Source organism: Acinonyx jubatus, chromosome E4, assembly GCF_027475565.1.
Source record: "Acinonyx jubatus isolate Ajub_Pintada_27869175 chromosome E4, VMU_Ajub_asm_v1.0, whole genome shotgun sequence".
Lineage (NCBI taxonomy): Eukaryota > Metazoa > Chordata > Mammalia > Carnivora > Felidae > Acinonyx > Acinonyx jubatus.
The window spans coordinates 16,943,591-16,961,797 of record NC_069395.1 but is presented as its reverse complement, the minus strand read 5'-3'; the positions used below and the strand labels follow the sequence as shown (position 1 = coordinate 16,961,797).

Sequence of the window (18,207 nt, the reverse complement as noted above, 5' to 3'; positions counted from 1 at the left end):
CCTGTCACCTCAACTTTAGTCAAAACTGGTCTTGAAGTCTTGTTTTCAATGGGAGAAACAGTTCTACAATGAGTACAGTAAAAGTGTGGCTGCTGTCTAGGAATGTAGTGAGTCCTCATATCAATGAACAAATAGGAAAAGGGAGGAGTTACTCTCCTGGCTGGATAATTAATATGGAGGGATTTAATATGGCGCACAAATGGATCAGGGTGATGAAAAAGGGATACCATACTTGAGGCTGATAGTGCCAGACTCAAATCCTTAATAAATTTCAACATGCTTCAGTAGATTTCCAGCTGCTTGCGTCTTTTTCCTCTGTGCCTCAGGGTTTTCGTCACTATGGAGGACTGCTGTCAGCTCATGAGAAACCTTAAGTGCCTGGAAATGAACAGCCCTTGGATCATTTCTCAACTGTTGACTGAAAGGGATTGGTTTATGCAAGTTAGCTTCTTCATCCATCCAACAGAATAATTCTGACAAAATATAATTTCATTTCCTGAAGTTTCCCTAGGAGTTTAAATTCCAGTCAGTCACTATGGATGTTGACTGAATCAGACATCCTTTGATGACTGCCTCCCTTCTTTCAAATGCTCAGCCATTACCAGGGTTTCTTGAGCTTTCCCAAATAAAATATTTTCACCAGAATTATTTTTTTTTAATTTTTTATGTTTATTCTTATTTTTGAGAGAGAGAGAGAGAGAGAGAGAGAGAGAGAGAGAGGATGAGTGGGGGAGGAGCAGAGACAGAGGGAGACACAGAATCCAAAGCAAGCTCCAGGCTCTGAGCTGTTAGCACAGAGCCCAACATGGGGCTCGAACTCACAGACTACAAGACCATGACCTGAGCCAAAGTCAAACACTTAACCAACTGAGCCACCCAGGTGCCCCCAAAATTCTTGTCTTAGGGATGGCTTCTCCAATGACCCAAACCAAGACACTTTATAGCACATCATACACCCTCCTAAATAAAGCTGTGACTGACCTTCAGTACTTTTTTAAAGTATTGTAAGCCTCTGAAAAGGAGAAAAAAAATGCCATGGTCCTTAAATGCTGTTCTTATGATTTAAAAAGCAAAGTGAAATAAAGTGAATACATTTTATATTCAATTGTACATTATCATGAATTGCTATTACCTTTTTAAAAATCATTTGACAGATCATTTGAATAATCTCTGGGAAAGGCACCTGGGTTGCTCAGCTGGTTAAGCATCAAACTCTTGATTTTGGCTCAGATGATGATCTCACAATTCATGGGATTGAGCCCTGTGTTGGGTTCCACGGCTGACAGCACAAAGCCTGCTTGGAATTCTCTCTCTCCTTTTCTCTCTGCCCCTCCCCCCACTTCTGCATTCTCTGTCTCTCTCTGTCTCTCTGTCTCTCTCTCTCTCTCAGAAATAAATAAACTTAAAAAAAGAAGAATATCTGGTAAATGGAAACAATAAAATGTATAAAACATACTATACCTAAAACAAGGTAAGGCCCCCTGATTGACACATAACTTTCCAAGGCCTATCTATCTATCTACCCACCTCTCCATTTATCTTCTATCTAGTGACCATCGCAATTGTAAAGTAATAATTCCCTCCCCTATTTTCTTCATGGAAAGCATTAAATATATAACTGAAGGAGCAGAGGAAAGAGAAGTATGGATTTTTCCAAATGACTGAGAAGCACTTGAGACCCTCTTGGTCATTATTTCCTAAATTATGCTCTGTGGAAACACTAGTCTTTGTACAGCTCTTAAAACTGAGTAAAGTAAAAGACTGTAAAAGATGCGGTATTTCCCCTCACATCACTTATCCCAATTCTTGCTCAAGTATTCACAATGCAAATTTGAAAATCTGTTTTAATAAACTTTCATATTTTTATTTCTTAAATGTTTTCTGTATTCTTCCAACTTACTTTATCAAGGATTTATAAATGAGTGTGTATGTGTAAAAATGTATAATAAGTTCTCTAGACTTTAGAAAGTGCTGCTGTTAGTACTCAAATATTGGGATTCAAGCAAATCTCATTAATGACATAAGTCTTACTATCTCAAATATCATTCTTCTGTATGTTCCTTGTATGTAATCCTATAAATCAAGCATGACAATTATATATTAAGTCCACATGCTTGCCTATATATAAAAACATATTAATTGACCAATTTTTATTATTTTAGAATGCATTCAATATATCAGTATTTCTGTGGTCATAGTCAGATAATCAACTACTATTATCTAAGCTACCTCAAAATTTACTTAAGTGATTGATCTAAAAGAGAATTTTGTGTTAAGTATTTAATAAACAGAGATGCTATGGGGAATGTGTAGAATGTAGCTCATGTTCTTACCATGAATAATTTGAAATTTTCTAGAAAAACAAGATGATATGAAATTATGACAGCACGAAAGTTGCAGTGCAAATTAAATCCTAAGCATCATTCTATATAATAGAAGGGTACTAATTTTCTTAGAAAATCAATATCAATATAAACTTCAATATTTACCCATTCTTCTAACTTATTCTTACTAATATAATAGTAGATAATTATTTTGAGTCTGTGTCATTCTTCATTTACTCATATTGGACTTATCCATAGCATAATTCAAACCATATTTCCCCTGGATACAATGAGAACTTTCTTCAAAGGCACAGTAATCTTCATGTTAATGTAGCTTGGAATTTCAAGGGCATACCTGATATAACAATGTGTTGTCATAAATATTTCTGACATTTATTCATTATAGTTACTTTAAAAGCAAGTTAATATTTCAAAAATAAATTAATAGTAACATCATTTCTCAGCTCAATTATAAAATATGCTAATGTGTCAGACATTCTTAATGCATCAGGATTAGCTGGGGACTGTTGTAGCCGAAGTAAAAAGAATTTTAAAAAGCAGTATTCCATGGTGAATAATTTAACCATATGGTCATTTGGCTTTGATTTAATTCAGCAATGGATGCTAGGAATTTTATGGTGCATCTAGAATACATATACTACTTCTAAAAAGGACATGTTACAGGAAAGGAAATATAAATAGTATGATGAAAATTTCATGTATTACATTTCTTTCCAAATTTTACCATGGCCTTTTCAAATTCTCCAAGGAAACATATTTCCTTTGGTCTATTAGAAATGGCTTCTCCAATCAGAGAGTACTGACAGTATTAATGTGTGAGAATTATATTTTGGATGAATTTTGATAAGTCAGAAATTATCAGGGAAATTTCTCACAATTAAACTTTAATTATGCCAAGATACCAAGAGAGAGAAAGAGAGAGATAGAGAGAGAGAGGAAGATAATCAGAGTTGTTATGTTGTTACAGCATAAAACTGTCCTGCACTAATGAAACAAATTCTTAAAGTTTTCTCTGCAGGTACATTTTGAAAAAATCCAGCAACAAATATTTCGTGTATGTATGTGCATGTTTGTGTTAAAATGCATATTCATATATTTTTAATATGAGTGTGTGTGTATATTCACACACACACATACACACACACACACACACATACACACACATTTGTTTAGGGGTCAGCAATTCTGTCTTCTGCAAATAAGAGTTTGTCCATGAAACCAAATATTCACTTGACCTGGTTGCCCATATTAAATCAATGTAGTTACTAATACAAAGTAATGTAAAGGGAAGTTTGGGCTTTTCATGTGTACATCTGAGACACAAAAGCAGGTCATAACTAGATAGAAGACCAGTAAAGTTCTGTGAGTGGCCTTTGATAAAATTTAGGCTCTAAGTTGTATGGATTCCACTAACATTTTGTGTTAAAATGTAGCAAAATTTAACAGTGTCTCTTTGTGTAGGATATATCACTTCTTTCAGCATCTGCATATTCGTTTATAAAACAGGGACAATAATTCCTGCCTAATGTTCTTCATGGTTTTGTGTCAAGAAGTGATAGTAATTGAAAATACCTCAACAAATATAAAGTTGTTTTTTTTTTTTTTTTGCTTCTATTTTTGTATCTGGCTGTATTTGTCACCAAAATATGTTAGGCCTACATGAGATAGTATGCAATAATATGTTGAAGTGAAGAAAATAAATAAAAGACATAAAATGGGATTACTATTGAGAGTAAACATGAAATGTGTTTTTAAACTGACAAAAATGAAAAGCAATGGCAGAATGAAAATTCAGTGCAGGCACTGACGTCCTGTGGTTGAAGAAAGCCATAGAGAAAAATCCCGCCTGTGTGTCATCATCTTGTACAGAATTCTGAACAGTTTAAGAGTATCACTGGGACTGTGAATATGCTACTGATGTGATTGAAAGATAAAACCATCAAACACCAGATTCAAAAACTTCCCCTCATAATTATCTATTTAATTGAAGCAACGTGATACTTTATCATCCTTTAAACTATCATTGTTAGTGGAGTCCATTAAGCCAAACAGTAAAGATCAATGCTAATTTTAGGTAAAATAGTTTGCTTATTTTTCCTAGAAACTATTCTGAAACCACAATTTACTAGCTGTCTTTTGCCCCCCTTTTAATTAATTTCATGTTATGTCTTCCTGCTGGTGTTCATTTCCTGCTGGTGATTCCCCCCCTAATTGATGCCAGTGTCACTCCATTCACAAGATGACACTGCAATAGCAGCTTTGTCACCTAAATCAGCATGACCATTCTCTCTGTTGACCAGCACACTATCATCTGCCATTTCTCATGGCTTGGTCCTAATTAAGAACTTTGCGCTCAAATGAATTTTAGTGCACTGCGTTCAGGTTTGAATAAGGAGAGGAGTGGATTAAAGTTGCTTGATTAGAAAGAAAAAAATAAACACATGCTTTCCTTATATCTCTGTCTTCTTCCTTCTATTTCTTATTTACACAGCATCTATTTTCCCCCACTATGTGCTGTGTGGGTTAATCCCACTCGTTCCTCTGATGTTCATGCTTAAAGGCAATCAGTATTGAGGTGGTGAGGAGGAAGAGGTAAAGCAGTGATTTATTAAGCATTACCCCTCAGAGATACAGAAAAATCAGTATATTTGTGAGATTCCTCTGCTATTTCAACTGTAATATTATTTTTGCCGTGATTGTAACTTTGGTGCAAATCACACTTCGGCTCTCCCACTTTCTGACTCACGATCCTAAGTTGCTTAATCTGTTAAACCTGTTTTCTTATAAATAAGCTAGCAATATAGTCCTTGAGGGTTCACATCATATCATTTATTTATCCATTTACTCATTTCTATAATATTTCTTCTTTATTACATTATAAACTTGAAGATTAGAAGGCCATATCTGCTTGTTTAACTTTATACTTATTCCCAGTGCCTACCACTGTACCCAGAACATAGTAAATACTCAATAAATATTTGAAGGACTGCCAAAATATTTACAACCATCTGTGCCAGGAAAGAGATAAATAAATGCTAGGAACTTGGATAGTCTTGTAAATAGGACTTTTTAATTGGTATAAATTTCTATATGTAATGATTAAATCCTACTACACACTATATACACATATATATGTATATATAACACACACATATATATGTGTATATATACACACATATATGTATATATATAACAGATTTGTAAACTATCTACTAGACACTATATATATAACAGATTTGAAAACACAAGACTTGTAAAACCAATCAATAGTATGACTTGTAAAACACTAAGTTAAAATAAACCATCAACTCACGGACTAAACTTTATATTTCTGGGAAAAAGTGTAACTTATCTGAATTTAGATAATATTGATTTTGTGGGAGGGAACTGCTTTTGCTAAACTTCAGCCATGCATCTCTAATCTCCATTAAACTGCTGGGGATAATATAGTACTCACCCTTTCCTACCACCAATGTCCCCAACATTGGCACTGTCAACAGCTCAGTTCACCTTTTATCCAGGGTGCTTAGCGTCACTAACCTAGGTCAAAAGGAAAATCATCAGGCCACACTTCTGGCCATAGTGATTAAAATATGCAAGCTTTTATATATTAAATTACCATGTTATAGAAAGGCAGTTTCACTATATGGATTTACAAATCGCATCATTTAGAAAATATTTATATATCTACCAGAATAGGATAGGTAAAGAAGAAGAAACTTTAATGAACAGTCTTTATCTTTAGGTACCCTAAAATACACTTCATGTATATATAGTTAGATAGATAGATAGATAGATAGATAGATAGATAGATAGATAGATAGATGTGTGTGTGTGTGTGTATTCACATATATACTTCTACATTATATAAGTATGCAAATATTTATATATAAAAATAACAATAATACAAGGGCATAAGTATGTCAGATAATAGAAAACAACAATACTACAAGAATGTGTATATGGGTCAAGTAACTGATATGAATGTTCAGTCACATTATACTCCTCCAGTCAGGGATCATATCTCACTTTATTTTCTGTATCCCTAGATCCAGAACAAAGCAAAGCAACCAACATATTCTCATGAAGCAAAGCTTGAAAAAGTAAGTGGATAACTTCTTTGATATTTCCAAAAAGAGAGTATTTATTTGTGCTAGAATAATATGATACGGTAAACATAAAAAGGAACTTAACTATCATAAAAGACAGGAGGACATCTTTTTCTTTTATTATTTTGTTGTTGAATATTTCCTGACATGAAATGTAATGGAAAATAGATTTTTTATTATGTAAATGTGTTTGCTTGTATTCGTATTCTTACAGAGGTTTTGATGACTGTGAAATTACTTATTTTTGAAATACTGAATTCAAATATATTTCCAACATCTGGATCATCTTTGCGTAAACTTCTGGAGTTATTAATCCGTAAACTTTGCAATGCATTTCTTTCTGATCTTCAGATATTTACAGCTTTTAAAGATCTCCCTCTATAGAAGTAACTTAAGTATGTTTTCACATGGCACCTAATTGATATTTCTAAGAGGGCACAATCCTGTCCTCCTCTACCTGTTAGGAATCCTGGTGGATTGAATTAAATTGTATTTTAGAAAATGAATTTAAAAAGTTTTCGCTACATGTAACCTCAGTTTCATCTTAGATAGAAAATAGAAAATTATTTCTAAAAAATAAATTTGTCTTTTCAAATTGTTGATGAGAGCCAAACAATAGCCCAAATATTCCTTTTATGTGATTTTTAAAACAGATATAAAGCTAGAGATAAATGTTACAAATAATTCTAGGTCATGTTTTCCTAGAAAGTAGTCATTTTTTTTCCTGGTGATCATTCATACAAATAGTAACTATACTTGAGCCCAAATAATTAACTGCAAAAATTATTTTTAATGTCATCTTAAGACATGATAGACTGAATGTGGAAAGCAAAAGATAAATAAGACTTTATTTGTACTGTTACATGCTTTTTATTTATGTGTTTGTGCGCAATCCAATAAGCAATCTAAGAGGGGCCATAAGAAAAATAGATGTCAGAAAAAAGTGTATATCAGACATTAATTTTTGTTTTTTTGTTTTGTCATCCTGATCATTCCCCAAAGACTGACTATTTATTTATTTATTTATTTATTTATTTATTTATTTATTTATTTATTTAGAAACACTGTTATCCTACCATTCCTACCATTCTAGCATTTTCAAGAAGTGGTTTCCATCTTCCTGTTCAAAGTAAATTTCAATATTGCTCTGGGTTTCATCTCTCCTGGTATTGCTTCTCTTTTTATTAATTTTATTCCTATATGTTTCATTTAACATTCTTAATAAATTGTTTCTATTGGTATACACATTTCATTCATCCAAATACATACATCCATACATACTTCTCACTTATATTCTGTTTAATCTACTGACTACTTTCCATCAATTTTGGTTAAATTTCATAGAAACTAATCCAGATACATTTCTAACCTATGTCAATATTTTTATAAACAGTCATGTTGTATAATATAATATAATGCATCTACCAAAAGTACAAATTTTATATGTTTGAAATGTATAAACACCCTTGAAACCATCACCACAATCAAGATAATGAGGAAATACATCACCCTGAAAGTTTTCTCACCAACTATTTTATCCCTCACATTTTACCCTTCTTGTCTAACTTCTTCTCAGGCAACCATATATTTAGTCTCTCATTATAGACTAGATTATATTTTCTAGATTTTATAGAAGTTGAATCATGTACTATGCACTCATTTTGTTGCTGTTGTAAAGATTCTTTCAATCAGCATAATTATTTTGAGATTCTTCAATGTTTTATATTTAGTAGTAATCCCTTACTTTTTATATTGACTAGCATTCTATTGTATGTTTACACAATATTATATGTATCTATTTGTGAGTAGATGGACATTTGGACCATTTTCAGTTTGGGGTAATTAAAAGTAAAGTTGCTATGAACATTCATACACATGTCTTTGTAGGGATATAGGTGTTTCATTTCCTGGAATAAACACTACTTGACCATGATATATTATCCTCTTTATATATTGTTGAATTTGGATAGTTAAAATTTTGTTAAGAATTTTTTGCATCTGTATTCACACAGGATATTACTCTGTAGTTTTCTTTTCTTGCAATATTTTTATCTTGTTTGGCATCAGGATAATGCTGACATAATAGAATATGTTGGGTATTATTCTCTCCTCTCCAATATTCTGGGAACATTTTGATATAATTGCCCTTATTTCTCCTTTAAATCTTCAGTAGAATTCAATAGTGAAGCCATCTGGGGCTGAAATTTTCTTTTCAATTTCTGTAATAGTTGTAGGGTTATTTATATTATTTCTGCCTTCTTGAGTGAATTTTGGTAGTCTGTGTCTTATAAAGGACACATCTAAGTTTTTAAATTTATTGTCATAAGTTTGTTCATAGTAACCACTTTTTTATCTTTTAATTTCTGTAGAATCTTAATGATATCATCTCCTCTGTTGCTGATATTGGCAGTTTGTGTGTTTTTCCCTTGTTTTCCTGACCAGTCTGGCTAGAGTTTTATTCATGTTACTGATTCCAAAAAAACAGTTTTGGTTTCATTGATTTTTTTAAAATTTTGTTGTATGCTTTACATTTTATTGATATCTATTCTGATTTTCATTATTTCCTTTCATCTACTTTTGTTGGATTTAATTTGTTCTTATTGGGTATAGCATTGGAATATAGAGCTGTGCTCATAGTTTGGGTCCTTTATTCTTCTCTAACAGGTGTTTGGTGCTGTAAATTTCTCTTTAGATCTTGCTTTACCAGTTTCAAATAAATATTGATATGTTGTGAGGGATTTTTGTCATCAATTAATATGTTTGTAAATTTCTTTTCAATTCATCTTTGACTCAAGAGGTATTTAAAAGGTTGTTGTTTAATTTCCATTATATAGGGAAAATAAAACCTCTTTGGATTTTTTAATGCTCCTGTAAAAAGCTCTAGCCTTTTGAGACTCTTCACATACATTGGGAATTATATTTATAGCCATTTATCTAGTTAATGCTCTGATCCAAAAGAATAATAAGACTCATTTAAGCTATTCAAAAGATAAATGGTTACATTTTTGATAGACATCAGAGTTAGCTCCTTATATCAGAATATTGCCTTCCTAGATATTTATATTTCAAGGAGGAATGAGGCCCAGGAATTTAAAGACATGTCTAAGTCATAAAAGCTACAGACACTGAAGGTTTATCTGGCCCTTGGAAAGACATATTTCCATCCCATATCAATAAAGAAAAACTATTTTTTTCTTTCCTTTATGGAGGGCATGTCAGATGCCTCTCTCCTGCATATTAATGGAAAGGATTTACTTATTTTTTTATCCTATACCTATAGACTACCTGGCTAGTCATGTAGGACATTTGACCTGGTTTTCATTAAGTTGCTTAAGTCATATTAGGGTAGGGAAAATGAAGAACTATAGGTTTTTACTATAGGTAATTAATAAAAAATCTGTCTCTGATACAGAATACTTCTGTGTGCCTTCAGGATAAAATTAGAAAAATTAATTTAAAAACCCAATACATACATTATGAGAATATTCATACATCTTTTTATTATTGATTTCTAATTTAATTTCATTAAGGTCAAAGGATATACTTTGTATATATTGATTCTTTTTACATTTATTGAGACTTGTTTTATGGCCCACAAAAAGTTTATTAGGTAAATGTTTCATGTGCAACTTGAAAATAATATATTTTATGTTGTTGTTAAGTGGATTATTCCATAAATGTCAATTAGTTCAAGTTGGCTAATAGCACTGATGAATTTTTATATATTTTTACTGATTTTCTGTCTACTAGATTTATAAATTGTTGAAAGAGAGTTATCAAAATCTTCAACTATAATTATGTTTGTTTATTTCTCCTGTAAGTCATGTCAAGTTTTTCTTCATGTATTTCTAAATTCTGTTTCTTATTAGGTACATTATTTTGAAGATTGCTAATTCCTCTTGATGAATTTCCCCTTTGCCAATAGGAAACAGAATTTTTTTGTTTTCACAATATATTTTTCAAATGTTTATTTTAAGAGAGAGAGGTTACACAGGTATGGGGTAGGGGCAGAGAGAGGGAGAGAGAATCCTAAGCAGGCTCCACCCTGTCAGCACTGGAATCCATGAACCATGGGATCATGACCTGAGCTGAAATCAAGAGTATGACACTTAACCAATTGAGTCTCCTAGGTGCCCTTGTCTTTCACAATATTTCTGCTCTAAAGTCTTTATTTTCAATGTAGTTAGTCCCCCTTCCTTTTGACCAGTGCTATCCAATTACAACTTTTCCTATCCTTTACCTTTCATCCGGTGGTATCTCTACACATAAAGTGGCTTTCTTATATGTAGCATATATTTAGGTCTTGTTTTTCATGCAGCTGGATAAGCTCTTTAAATTTGGGGCATTTAAACTATAGTTAATATTATTATTGACAGAGTTAGGTTTAAATTAACATCTTGCTATGTTTTTTTAATGTGCCCCATGTTTTCCTTTTTTTTTTTTTTTACTTCTTTAGGATTACTTTTTATTACTTTATTGTTATTACTGATTTATTAGTTATAATTGTTTCTTTACTTATCACATTCAACTTACTAGCAATATTGTGCCACTTTGCATAATTTTGAACTTGTGAATTTGTATACATTTTTTCAGTTCTAACTTTTTATTGCTTTACTCATTATGAAATTCTGTTAGCAGGCACATAAAAATGAGGATTGCTGTGTGCTTTTTAATTGACTCTATTATTATGAAATGATGTTTTTCCTTGGTAATATTGTTGCTATGAAATCTCTGTAGTCTGATATTAACATAGTAACTTTAACTTATTTTGGTGTTAGTCTGAAACATATATGATATATAATAATAATATATAATAAAATAATGTATAATAAAATAAATATATAATAAAATATAGACTTCTAGTTTAGGAGGTAATTAAAGTAAAAAAAGTATGAGCCATGCTGTGATTTGTCTTTATAATTTCTTAAAGAAGGGCATAATCTCAAATATTTACTTAAATAAGCATTTCAGAGAATGTTAACTCTTAACAAAGTATTACCCCCTTCTCCCTCAAATTAATGGAACTCTTAATTTAGGGTAGGCCAATTGCATCTGAGAGATGTTATTTTCCAGTGCCCTCTCGGATTAGGTGCTGCCACGTGCCAGATTCTGACCAAGATAACAATTATAGACTCATAAAAATATCAGAATACAATTAGCAAGGAGTGCTAAATGTTGAATGAATTCAATTGGCTTGTAACAAAGTTCAGTAAACCATAACACAAAAACTAATAAACTGGTTCGTCCAATTAAAGTATTCAGCCCGGTTCTCAGAGCTAATCCAAGTTATCTAGGAATCAAAAATAAGATTTGTTTTCCTAAGAAGCACTACCATAACAAGCTATTGATTCTGATGAGATTATGCTTTTGAGGTATAGTGAGATAGTATAAATGTTGAAAGTTATTCTTACAAATTTCACTCATAAACAAAGGCACAAATTCCTAGAAAACAAAACTCAACAATTCAATTGAATTTATAAGCTACAAGTGGCAAGTAAAATTTCTTTAGGAATATAAAGATGATTTATATTGGAAAATAAAATTAATATTTAAACAAACAGAGAGGTTAATCGAAAATAAAAGACATGTTAAACTCTGTAGAGTTAATAGACAACTTATAAATTAAATATGCCAATATTTTAATTTCATGATAGAAAGAGATGACTTGAGAGTGTAACTTACTCAGTAACACATGGCAATGTAATTCAGGGGTTAAGATTAGATATTTGTTATTCAGAACAGTATTGCTTTATTCCATATAAAGCTTACAAACTCTGCTTTGCACTGGTTTGGGTCAAAATGTTATCATCAAAAATGAAAATATATTTTACTTCAGAAAGTTTAATAAGGGTCTATTTTCTTTTAAATGTTAATAACACTTTTACTAAGAAAGTTGCTATATTCCTTTCATCTTACCACACCTGCATCAGGTGTCCACCCCTCCACAAAATGGCTTATTTTTCACTATGCTTAAAGGTTCTTAAGTTGACATTTAAACTGTAAGCCACTGTAAAGGACTTTTATATTTCATTATGTTAGTATATTTATTAATTAGTATGGTGTAACTGTTTTAGACAGCACTGCCAAATGGACAGAGAGAAACAAGTAGAAGACATAAATATTTAAAAGATAGAACTTCTGAAAAATAGTGTTTTGGTTTATATATAAATCATTTTATAAGGAAAATTTTGGCTCAATTTAAAATGCATTTTGAAGGAAAATATTTTAATTCATGTAAAAGATTACAATTGAAAAGACAAAAAAGAAAAAGTAACTAATGAAGATATAATCTATGGTAGTACATTTTTCAGTTCAGACTCAAGAGATAATTCAACCAATTATCATTATAATTTTATAATTATAATGTAAAATTATAATTATAAAGTAAAATTATAATTAAAAGAAAGATTAATCCATTTAAAAATTCATCATTTTATTATAAAATTGTTCCCTCTACCTGAAATATTTATATGTACTTTTGAATATATTAGAGAAAATGTTATTTGACTTTTCATTTAATTAGTCTTTTGGGGATATTATGGGCTGGAAAATTATCAGTGGAGATGTAAAGTTTTAAAAAGGAAAGTGATTTGTGACCTCATGTGAAAATATCGAAAATTATAATTAGAATTGTTTAAAAAAACTACAAAATATTTTCCCAGTAGAAAAATTTATAAATTAATTATAGAAAGATACATGTAACATTAAATATTCTCTTATTTTTTGTACAGTATATGTTCATAAGTTATTTTAACTTTGAAAATATTTTCCCATGAGTTCATATTTTAGATAATGCCTGAAAAGAACTTCTATAATCATGGATTTAAAAAATGTAAAAACTTAGATGTCAACAAATGTCTTTCAAACACATATTTAACTCTATTACATTATTATGTAATTCATCAAAATATTTATTATATAAAGTACTTAAACATTCTCTTCTAATTTTTTATCTTTGTTTAGTGCCTCCATTTTAAACTTTAAAACAATTTTAGAATTATATAAAAATTGTGCAGATAAAGGGCCTCCATATACCTCACATTCATTTTTGCCTATTAATGATATCTTATACTAGGATAGCACATTTGCCACAATTAATGAATCACTATTCATATGTTATTATTAACTGAAATACACATTTTATTCAAATTTGCTTATCCAGATTTTTTTTAATGTTTATTTATTTTGAGAGAGAGAGAGAGAGACTACAAGCGTGGGGAGGGGCAGAGAGAGAGGAGAGAGAGAAACCCAAACACACTGTCAGCTTGAAGCCCAAAGCAGGACCCCATTTCAGGAACTGTGACATCATGACCAGAGCTGAATGAAAAGTAGGATGCTTACCCGACTAAACCACCCAGGCGCCCAGCTTACTCAGATTTTCTATAGTTTATTCTCAAATGTGCTTTTTCTGTTCCAGAATTCCATCCAGAAAACCATATTATTTTCAGTCACCCTGTTACCTATGCTCCTCTTGACTATTATAGTATATGATTCTTTTTTTTTATTAGAATTTTATTCCTAGAAATTGTCTTAAGTGTTCTCAAACTCTCTCTCTCAATATCTTTTCTTTTTCTCTGTGTTTCTCTCTCTTTCTCTACTGAGTCTATAGAAGCCTTCAATAACATTGTAAATATTAAATGTGGAGTTTGATTTACACAGTTTTTGAGGTGAAGTGGCAAATCATTTTATGATAATGTTAACATCTTTGAGTATATACAATTTTGTTTAAATAACAATAAATTATGAAGTTATTTTCTAAGTGAGTAAACTAATTCAAAATATGTTTTGCTGTATCAGTCATCGTAGGCTAACATAAATTATAACAAGAGCCTATTCCAAAATTTCAATTCCTTATAAAAACAAAGATTGATTTGTCACTCAATTGGCATGCCCATCACTATTCTTTGCATATCTTCACTTTGTGACTTGGCTGAGGGAATTGCCACTACCTGTGACATTGCTAGTCTTGTGACTAAAAGAGAAAAAATAAAAAAAGTAACAGAGCCACATAATGGCCCTAATGGGAGAGACAGGCATGTAAACAGGATGCTGCAATATAGTGCAAGTAACTTAGTGGAGGGATGGAAGGAGGCTATGGAAGTCTTTCTAGGTGAATGACTTTTCCAGACAGAATCTGAAAATGAGTAAATTAACCTAGCAGAAAAGAAATGCAAGAGTACTCCAGGCACAGGGGGTAATATATCGAAGTGCAAGAAGGATGAAGATACCTTAGTGCTTTCAGGGAATTACAATTATTTGGTGTTGCTAAAGGGCAAAGTGGGAGGGTGAGGCAAGGAACAAAGGAACTGACATGAGACTATGAGACAGTTGCATTGTTTTATGTATATTAGCTTGCTGATACATACGTAATATTGGCAGAGATCTTAAAGGATCCATACCCCCCAAAAGGTTAGATTAATATTAAATATTAATTTTATGGTGTATTATTAAATTTGAACATCAAATAGCTTATAATGTTTTGCTCTTCTTAACAGTAAACAGGAATGTTGTTGAGAACATGAGACAAGACATACCTATTTACAGCAGGGAGGAGTTGATGGGGAACATGAGGAAAACAAAATTAGGCAGATTTTGGATTTCTGTGGTGAGATGTGGAAGGCTCAGTGTCTTAATGAAAGAGATCTTAAAGAAGATGTGGCTGGCAGGACAGTTTCTATTGCCTCATAGGTATTATTTAAAAAGTTATTCAATGACACCAATAAATGGAAAGATAGTCTGCGCTCATGGATTGGAAGAATTAATATTGTTAAAATGTCCATACTACCCGAAGTAATCTATGGATTCAATGCAATACCCATCCAAATACCAATGGCATTTTTCACAGAAATACAATGAAGTACCCTAAAATTTTTGTGGAACCTTAAAAGACCCCAAATAACCAAAGCAATCTGGAGAAAGAACAAAGCTGGAAGCATCACACTCCCTGATTTCAAACTATACTACAAAAGCTGTAATAATCAAGACAGTATGCTACTGGTGTGAAAATAGACACATAGGGCAATGGAATAGAGTAGAGTTGTAGCCCAGAAATAAACCTACACATATCTGATCATTAATCTATGACAAAGGAGGCAACGATATACAATACAGAAAAGACAGTCTCTTCAATAAGTGGTGTTGGGAAAAATAGTTACATGCAAAAGAATGAAACTGGACCAATCTTTTACACTATATACAGAAATAAATTCAAAATGGATTAAAGACTTGAATGTAAGATGTAAAACCATAAAACTCCTAGAGGAAATATAAGCAATGCTCTCTTCGACATTGGTCTTAGCAATTTTTGTTGTTGTTGTTGTTGTTGTTTTGGACCAGTCTCAGGCAAGGGCAACAAAACCTGAAATGAACAAATGGGATTACAGCAAAATAAAAAGCATCTTTTCCAGTGAAGGAAACCATACAAAACAAAAAGAAATTTACTTAATGGGAGAGATTATTGGAAAATAATCCATTTGATAAGAAGTTAATATTCAAAATATATAGAGAATGTGCACAACTTAATATTGAAAAAACAAATAACCTGGGGCACCTGGGTAGGCAGTCGGTTAAGCGTCCGACTTCAGCCAGGTCACGATCTCGCGGTCCGGGAGTTCGAGCCCCGCGTCAGGCTCTGGGCTGATGGCTCAGAGCCTGGAGCCTGTTTCCGATTCTGTGTCTCCCTCTCTCTCTGCCCCTCCCCCGTTCATGCTCTGTCTCTCTCTGTCCCAAAAATAAATAAACATTGAAAAAAAAATTAAAAAAAAAAGAAAAAACAAATAACCTGATTAAAAAATGGGCAGAAGGCTTGAATAGACATTTCCAAAGAAGACATACAGATGGCCAACAGACACATGTAAAGATAATCAGCATAACTGATCATCAGAGAAATACAAACCAAAACCACAATGAACAAACTACCTTATGATCCAGTGTGTGTGTGTGTGTGTGTGTGTGTGTGTGTGTGTATACACACACATATATGTGTGTGTGTGTGTGTGTCCACAATGGAATATTACTCAACCATCAAAAAGGATGAAATCTTGCCATTTACAATGACGTGGATAGAGCTAGAATGTATTACGCTAAGCAAAATAAGTCAGAGACAGACAAATACCATATGATTTCACTCACATGTGGAATTTAAGAAACAAAACAGATGAAAATATGGGAATGGTGGGGGAGAGAAGAGAGGGAAACAAACCACAAGAGACTCTTAATGATAAAGAACAAACTATGGGCTAATGGAGAGAGAAGGGTGGGAGGTGGGCTAGGTGGCTGATGTTTACTAAGGAGGGCACTGTGGTGATGAGGGCTGGGTGTTGTATGTAAGTGACGAATTATTGACTTCTACTCCTGAAACTCCAATATTGCACTGTATGTTAACTAACTAAAATTTAAATTAAAAAAAACACAATGAAATATCACCTCATACCCGTAAGAATTGCTATTATCAAAAAGATGAATTATAGTAAGTATTGTTAAAGATGTGGAGAAAAGGGAACCCTTATACACAGTTGGTAGGAATGTAAATTGGTACAGTCACTATGGAAAACAGTATAGATGTTCTTAAAAAGATCAAAATAATAACTACCATACAATGTAACAATTCCTTTTGTAGATAAAATAAATGGGAATGTTATTATTGGTTAAATATTCTAAGACTTTTCTTTTTTCTGAGCCTTGAACTTAAGTATTAATTATCAGTGATTTAGTAGCTTAAATACACCAGCTAAACACAGCCAATATTTGTTTTGGAAGTGGTTTAACTTTAGCATACATAAATGTATAATAAAAATAGACTGCATTTGCTTGGTATAATAATTGATAATACTTATTTCATGATATGCAAAATATGACTCCCTGTGCCACAGTCCTATGAGAGAAAGCATTATAAGTCGGTGGTTGGTGCACAGTTACTAGACTGCAGATTGCCTGAGTGATCTTCTAGCTGAATGGTCTTTCTAGCTGAAGAAGTAAATTCACTATGCTGCACTTTGTTTCCTACTACCTACACAAAAACACTTATTAAGCACACCTTGTTGAGCATAGCATTTCAAACCAGTTTGAAATGGATACATTGAATAAGAGTTAGCTATTTTTATGAATCTGAGAACTAAATTTGTGAATTATAATACAAAGTAGATCATTTAATGTGAGCAAAGTCAGAAATTTATAACTGAAAGGTCTATTCAGTGTGACCAAGTGGATATAAATATTTAATACGATATTTGAGAATAGAATTTTCCCTTAACTTTTATACACAGACTTACATTTGTGGTTAGTATTTTATCCTAACAATAAGACCAAAAGAAACAAAATGTAAGAGAGATTTAATTTGTCATATTATTGACTATTTTAATACTGTATGTATTTTTAGATTTCATGGTGTCAATGTAATATAGTTCACATTTTTAAATTGCTATCATATCAATCATGTATGTGTTTACTAGCTCACTGTAATTTTTTGACAAAAGGTTTAAGAATAAATATAATGTATAAAAGACTATTTCTGAATTTTAAACCAATATTTAATTAAAATAAATGTATAAAACATAAAAGATGCATTCATCATTTAATCAGTAAATTTTTATTCAGTCCCCACTATGTGCCTCACCGGTTGGTGATATAATAATGTACAAAATAAAGTCACTGCTGTAATGAAACTTATATTTAGGGAGTCAAAAAAATATGTATGATTTCATCATTTTCTGTCATGTGTTATAGGTGGTATATATAGTGAAAATAGTAAGGGT

At 31.8% G+C, this 18,207-nt stretch overlaps 1 long non-coding RNA gene across 1 annotated transcript in view; it reads left to right on the top strand.

Annotated features, from left to right (window-relative positions):
* LOC128313013 (uncharacterized) overlaps nucleotides 1-18,207 on the top strand; it is a 109,229-nt gene that overhangs the window by 64,805 nt on the left and 26,217 nt on the right. The window contains exon 2 of the long non-coding RNA XR_008293110.1: nucleotides 6,395-6,448. This is a non-coding gene — a long non-coding RNA (uncharacterized LOC128313013). The remainder of the gene's footprint in view (nucleotides 1-6,394; nucleotides 6,449-18,207) is intronic.